This window comes from Chenopodium album, chromosome 8 (assembly GCF_948465745.1).
Source record: "Chenopodium album chromosome 8, dcCheAlbu1.1, whole genome shotgun sequence".
Lineage (NCBI taxonomy): Eukaryota > Viridiplantae > Streptophyta > Magnoliopsida > Caryophyllales > Amaranthaceae > Chenopodium > Chenopodium album.
Genome location: NC_137841.1, coordinates 34,525,695 through 34,533,421, shown reverse-complemented (window position 1 = coordinate 34,533,421; position 7,727 = coordinate 34,525,695).

Below are 7,727 nucleotides of genomic sequence, written 5' to 3'. Positions count from 1 at the left end.
CAAAAGATCCAACGACGAGGTTATTATTGGACTACTATGGAGAGAGATTGTCACGAATACGTCAAGAAATGTATGAAGTGTCAAGTCTACGCAAATTTATAGCATGTTCCACCTTTGCTTCTCTACACATATACTTCTCCGTGGCCTTTCTCCACTTGGGGCATCGACATCATTGGAAAAATAACGCCACCAGGACAAGGGGGACATGAATTCATCCTCGTAGCGATAGACTATTTCACCAAATGGGTCGAAGCTGCCTCATATGCTAAGCTGACGGCGAAACACGTAGCTCAATTCATTGAGAAAAATATCATATGCCGCTATGGGGTACCACATGAGATGATCAGCGATAATGGAACGCATTTCCAAGCCGAATGCGCGGAATTATTACAGAAATATCATATCAAGCATCACAGATCATCACCTTACATACCACAAACAATTGGTGCGGTCGAATCGGCCACTACAACAAATTGACCTTTGTGCCACGAGTAAAATCGTGGCACAAGTTTCAAAATCCCGTGGCTATGTAATATAGCCACGGGTATTTTGAAATATTCTTCCGAGGCACAAGAGGTCGTGGCTAGGAATCTGCCACGGGAAAATGAATGTCGTTGCAAAATTCAAATTTTATGCCACGAATATTCACGTGGCAAACCAATTCACTTGCCACGAATATTAACGTAGCTAACAAATTATTTTGCCACAAATTCTAACGTGGCTAATAAATATTGTTGCCAAAGATTTTACCGTGACTGATAAGCTTGTTTTCCACGAGAAAATGCATTTAAAAAAATTCACCAAATTTTATCAACATCACAATACATATATATAAGTAAAACATACTTACACATATTTTTATTAATAACTTGTAAATTTACACTTTTGTCCTAAAAAATTGCAAGAAATTAAAAAAAAATACAATTGGTCCATTAGAGTATATTCTACAATTGGAGCAGCAACAAAGCAGAAACAGTAGCTAAGTGGAAGTGTTTAGTACAGAGCTGCGTCCAACAACAACAATAATGCCCAACCCAAACACCTTGATTTCTCCGACCAGCACACTTCATAGCACGAATTTCTTCAATTTCAGCTAGGAGGCACTTTCTTGTTCACTGCAATTTTAGGAGAACCATATTTAGCATTAATTGCAACAATTAAAATTGATATGATTCCATGGATTAGACTTTTGCTCAAGGAGGAGCATATAGTGCACTAAGAAAAAGTACTAAGAATACTTCCATACAAAAAAGATTGGCTCAAGTCTAAGCTTGAGCTCCTCAAAAGTGTGATTTCAAAAAGTACACTAGCTTAAGGACTATACTAGTAGTAAAAAGCAAAAAGGTACTGGTTCAAAATGTCTAGTATCAGTTTAATATCGGTGGCTTACTGCTTGGTGCCCTCATGAGTATATTAAGCACTGGTCTGGTCCAAAACCAGTGCCTTTTATGCCCCAAAAATATAATTTTTTTTTTGGCATTATGTTACCTAAATTTTTACACAAACACATACATTGTCTTAGTAAGATAAACCATAAACTAATCTAGAAAAAATAAAAAAAGAATTACCTCTTTTTTTGTCGTGACCTTGCTAAGGACATTACAGGTTGGTATGTCACATTAGAAGTCATAGCACACCAAAACCAAGCCCTTCATGAAAATGAAAAAAAATATTAAGTAAAAGGTTTAGAAAAGAATCATGCAGAAAAACCAACATCGTCCTTGGAAATAGGAAGCACAAAACAAGTAAAAAGTTGCCTCAATCATAGATTCAAGGGTCACCCCCTCCAACATTGAGTAGAAGTGAAAGCAAAAGGTTCTACAATGAAGGATCATGAAAATAAACCAAGATATAAACAAAATCACTAGAGAAAACATTGTAAATACTTCAACCACCATATGAACAATGGCTTATTCTTCACATCATTGAACCTTTCACATTTCAACGATTCTATGAATATAAAAATGAACATATGAAAATTATACCTCTCCTTTAAAGGCAAAAGACAGTAAAATAGAGAAAAAAAGGCTCAATAGCTTTGATAGTGTGAGTAAATGATACTACCACTTTACCCAAACTCATTTTGATTAAGAGTTAGCCCAAGGTATGTAAAACTCCCAATGGCAGGATAGTAGCTCGCTGTGAAATAGCAGTAAATAAATATTTAAAATATAATGCATCAGCTCGCAGCCCAAAAATAATAATCTAGAATAGCTTTATAAACAGACTGATGAACTACCTGCATCTGCGAGCCGCGAGCTGGCATTAAGCTAACTTGAATAATATCTATAGCTCAATAGTTGTTAGAGCAAAAACGACACTGTTTGGTAAATATGATCTAATACTACAGTGGGTCAGAGAGTATCTTTTAAATTGACCAAAGCATCTGCAAATTATAGCAAAATGAGAGCATCAAGAAGAACATTTTGAACCCATCAACTAAAATAATAGTACGCTACAACAAGTCAGCAACAACAAATTCTATCAAATAAAAAGAATCAAGAAACAAGCAAACAAATATAAAAGTTGAAACCCATATAAAGTATGTATGAAATGATAAATATAAAGTTTATTGAACCTGTATGACTTTTACTTTGCTTCCACCGAACAATATGATTTTGCCTAGGGAGTTTATAAGAAGTGGATGGTTGGGAAATTAATCTATTAGACTTCTAGTGTTGAAGCAAGGTTGGTGAGGCCAACTCAGAGATAGAACATTCCATATATACCTTGCAAGTCCCACTAAAGAGCTTTATAATTTTGCCCATATGAGTTTTTGTAATATGAACTAAATGCTATACATATACAAGGAGTGGTCATCCTACCATATTAAAAATCAATCTATTCATTATATTTAATGTTTATATTCGATAAGGGGATTTTGGCTCTACTCTATTATTAGAGTTTCTTATACTTTACATGTTTACACGGCTGAATATCTTAGTAACAGATTGGTTTTCAACCTCCATTTCTTTATACACACAAACTGTACAAAGTAGGGGGAATAATCTATGATGGTTAATGCACGAGACACGAGATTAGGCCACAATTCTGTAGTTAGATAACAATGCTTTTATGTAAAGCCCAAAAACTTCAAAGATTCAACAAATAAAATTCGATAAATTTGCACTAACAAGATACACACTTGCATTCCCCCAAGTTGGTCAACTCTAAATTAAGATTAAACAAACTAAAACCTATAAAACAAAAGCAAATTGTTTAAGAAGGTTTCCAAAATCAGAATTCCAAACAAAAACTAATTTGGGGATTGCTTGCTAAATCAAATTGAAATTTCACAAAAATCATGTCAATTGACAAACACTTACATTTAGATGATCATCCACGGCAAGCATAATTTGGATGGGATAAGATAAAGAAAGAGGGAAATTGGAACCCTAGATTTAATCGTCACCACCACCACCATAGCAACCAAATTTGATTCAATTATTAAATTAGGCCTAAAATGTTTGGGGAAAATCTCGAACTACATAGTTGCATCCACCAAATTTGATTCAAAGATCAAATTAAGCTCATAATTTTCTTCTATTGTAACAAAATCGAAGTTCACTAATCGAGTTTAGAAGAACCCAAAATTAAGTATACTAAGAATTAAATTAAGGATAAAACCCTTGATTGTGAAATTAAAATTGCATGGTGAGAAAAAAAATATATATCTTACCTCAAAAGCAGCTTCAATGGAGGGTAGAAATCGCCTCAATGGAGAACGTTGAGGGCGCCAGAAAAAGAAGACAAATAGAGAGACACGTAGTTTTTTTTTATTTTTTATTTTTTTATTTTTTTTTATTTTTACGATAGATAAATAACTGATATAATGTAGAGATTAAAAATAAGGGAATAAAATAAAGTTGAGTGTTGTTAAAATGTACTTGTTGTTTCAAAAAAAAAAAAAAAGTTTACTCATTGATTCATACTCATAGTAGTCTGTGCTTACTTGACTCCTTGTTCAATTCACCTTGAAAGTTAAAACATAATTTCATTTTACTAAAAATAATCTTATTAATTAATATAATTCTGTTTGTTATGAATCAGTAACATAAATATAATAAAAAATCATATATGTACTCCTTATTAGAAGTAGATCATATATATAAGACAAAATTAAGAAAATAAAAATTATCACGTCTCTTGTCACGTCTCTTATCACGAAGTTTTAATTTATTTTAATTATAAGGACCATTTTTTTTATATAAATTAAGTGCATTCAGTTGTTGTCTTTTATAATTTTTCTACTAGTGAGTAGTGACTAGTGTGATATACTTGTTAGTGTTATTTCTTGGGAAAATAAAAACCAACCAAATCTTATAGAAATTCTACACGTGTATTATAAATAGATCATATATGTACGACCTCTAATTTGTAGTATATTTAATATTATACTTTGTATCAATAAGTGTTTATGATATTTTAAATATCGCCAACTTTAGAAGTAAAGAAAAATAAAGTAACATGGGTAAACTTAATGTATGCTATGATTTCCTCCTTTTTCATGGCATGGGTATATGTAGTTAAAAAAATTTATATTGTAGAAAAAATCATGGCATAAGTATATGTTTATTGTCATGGGAAAATTATTACCTATGGCACTAGTGTAATGTTTGCCACGGGAAATAACTACTCGTACCTGGCGCAAATGTAAAGTTTTCCACGGGAAAATAGCTAGTCGTGGCACAAGTGCAATTTTGCTACGGGAAAATAAATACCCATGGCATAAATTATTTTTCATTTTTGGTTTTGCATCAAAGTTCATTTTTCCCGTGGCTATATAAAATTATGCCACGAATTTTCAATTCCCGTGGCATAATTCGTGGCACAAGTGCTAATTTGTTGTAGTGGGCCAACAAAAATGTGAAAACTATCATCGAAAAGATGACAGAAAATTACAAGGATTGGCCAAGCAAGCTACATTTCGCCCTTTGGAATTATTGAACCTCTGTGCGTACATCAATGGGGGCTACCCCTTTCTCTTTGGTCTATGGAGTTGAAGCTGTACAACCAATTGAACTCGAAATCCCTTCTCTTCGAATCGCATTGGAAAGCCAACTAGATGAAGTCGACTGGATTACAGCAAGATATGATGAACTAGTCTTACTTGATGAAAAATGCTTGGCAGCTTTGCATCATGTCCAAACCTACCAACAGCGTATGGCGCGACATTTTAATAAAACAGTCAAGACTAGGAACATCAAAGAGGGTGACCTGGTGCTTAAGGCACTTTGTAAAAATGTGTTAGATCCAAGAGGAAAATTCAGACCAAATTGGTCAGGCCCGTACATTGTTAAAGCCATCTTGTATGGCGGAGCGGCGCAATTGGTAGACATGGACGGTAACGGTTTCCACAATTTAACCAACTTGGATCAACTCAAGAAATTCTATGCATAGTCGCATGGGTTCAAGACCCAATAGAGCTACGTTCGGCCTGATTCCTTTTTAAGGATACGTAGGCAACCCCTCAAGGGGGCCCGACCACTTTAAAAAATAAAAATCCTCCCTCCGTCGATCAAGTATACGCGTTAGTTCAGCATTGCGTCGCGACAAAAAAAAAGGGGGGGGGGGGGTTTTGCCGCGACACGGGACATTCCACCGTGTCACGGTACAGTCCACCGTGGCACAGTGAACCTGGAAAAAAAAAACGCTGTGACACGGGAATTTCCAACGTGTCACGGGATTTTTTCACCGTGGCACGGTGGAATTTCAGTTTTCCGATTTTTTTTAGTGACGCATTCTTTGCGAATTCATTATTTGTTCGAGGTTTTTATTTTCATTCTTCCATTGCTTCCGACTCCTTGACTCGGATAAATAAATAAAATAAAAGTCATTGTAATTTTTTATTTAAGGCTAAAATAAATATGCTATTATTATTGAAATAAATGTGACTACAATTATTGGCATCATACGCCTTATTATAAATCATAAAAGCAAAGCAATACTGATCTAATCCCTCTTCACTTTAGGAACCTCATTCTCTTTTTCAATTAGGTCGGCCTTCACCATTAATGTGTCTTTTGTAGCCCGAACCGTCACACCCCTAGTCGAACTTTCACCCCTTTCACCTTTCTTAAAATTCTTCGGTTGTTTCTCCCTATAGACCATCTTCTCTTTACCCTTCCCTTTCACATAATTCTTTCTTTTCGGCATTATAGGAGTCTTAAATTCAATCCCTTGTGTTCTTGGACCTAGAAGATCTTTAGGAGGTGCTTTCTTATTTCCAAGACGACTCTTCACATCAGATTTGCGTGATCCGAATCGTTCCCTCCTACTTCTAGGGTTCAGCCATACCTTGTATGCGCTAGATAAAGGAGGAGGAGCTTGGTCACTTGCAGAAACGGTCCACAAAGGTCTTCCAATCCAATAAGTCTCGTACTTGTGAACGTTACTTTCATGCAACGGTACTTCACGAGGACTATCGTTATAGCGTGGAACTACTTGTTCAAGTTCGTACTGCCACATCAGTCGAGAAGGACAATAAAAAGTCAGTTTTGAGATACTAGGAACACGGCAATACGGAGTATCATTCGTACCAACCATCCTAGAAAGCCTCCACCAAGGCACCACCCAACAAATGGAAAATTCTCTCTTTGCAAAGAAAGTTTTCCAGTCTTCATACGACATGTTCACAGAGTAATTCTTTTTCCTGCGGACTAGATCGTTAGGGCCATATTTTTCAATATCGTCGGGGGCTTCAAATAGTTCTAAACGCTCCATCAACCAAATTTGCAAAAAAAAAAAAATAAAAAATAAAAATTGCAGATTCCTGTGACACGGTAGACTTCACCGTGTCACGGCAGATAGCCACCGTGACACGGTGCCAGTTTTGTGTCACGGGGGCTACTCGGAGCGTATTTTTACCTGCAGCAGTACCAGAGAGCCCTTCCTAATGGCTTTCCGGTCAGCTTTTGATTCGTCAAGGCCACGAAATGTTTCTCCAAGGCACGTAGGCATAGGAGATCTCCCAGATTCGACATGTTCAAGCACAGACGCTAGACAAGCATGTCCTACCCTACCGTTTGCAAATAAAAGCATGTTAAACATGCAAAAATATATATGCCCTTCTACGATATACATGATAAGACTCGGAGACAGGGGATTAAAATATAAATTTGCAAGTTTTTCTAAGTCTACCTCATTACCACATACAATTCTATTTAAATCTGGATCTGTTAGATTTAGATGGCGTTCAAAATCTTGGTAATAATATTCACGTAGGGTAGGCATGGCAATAAGATTTCTAGCAGGAAATCCAAAGATGGCACCTAATTCCTCCGGCAGGGGACAGATTTCATCGTAATCAAATTTAAAACAATGTGTTTCTGGACTCCAACAGTCTAATGCTGCCCTAAGAAAATCATGTTCAATCGCCACATGCCTCAGGGCTAGTAAACCCCTGACATGAAACAATTCTAACTCTCTTTTGTCAGCATTGATCAAAGAATAAGACAAGTCGCGCAATGTATTATCAAAATTCTGAGACATTATTATTGAAATATGAAATTCTAATTATTTTGTGTTTCGTAATTATGCATATCATGAATATAAGCGCTCGGAACTACTCAGAAATTATCTTTTCATACGCGTAAACCACACCGTTGTAGAATATGCGCACCGTGACACGGGAAGTCACACCGTGTCACGGGATTTTTTGTCGCGACACGACAGTTTTTGTCGTGACACGGTGTACAGTGCCGTGTCGCGGCACCCCACACGTTTTC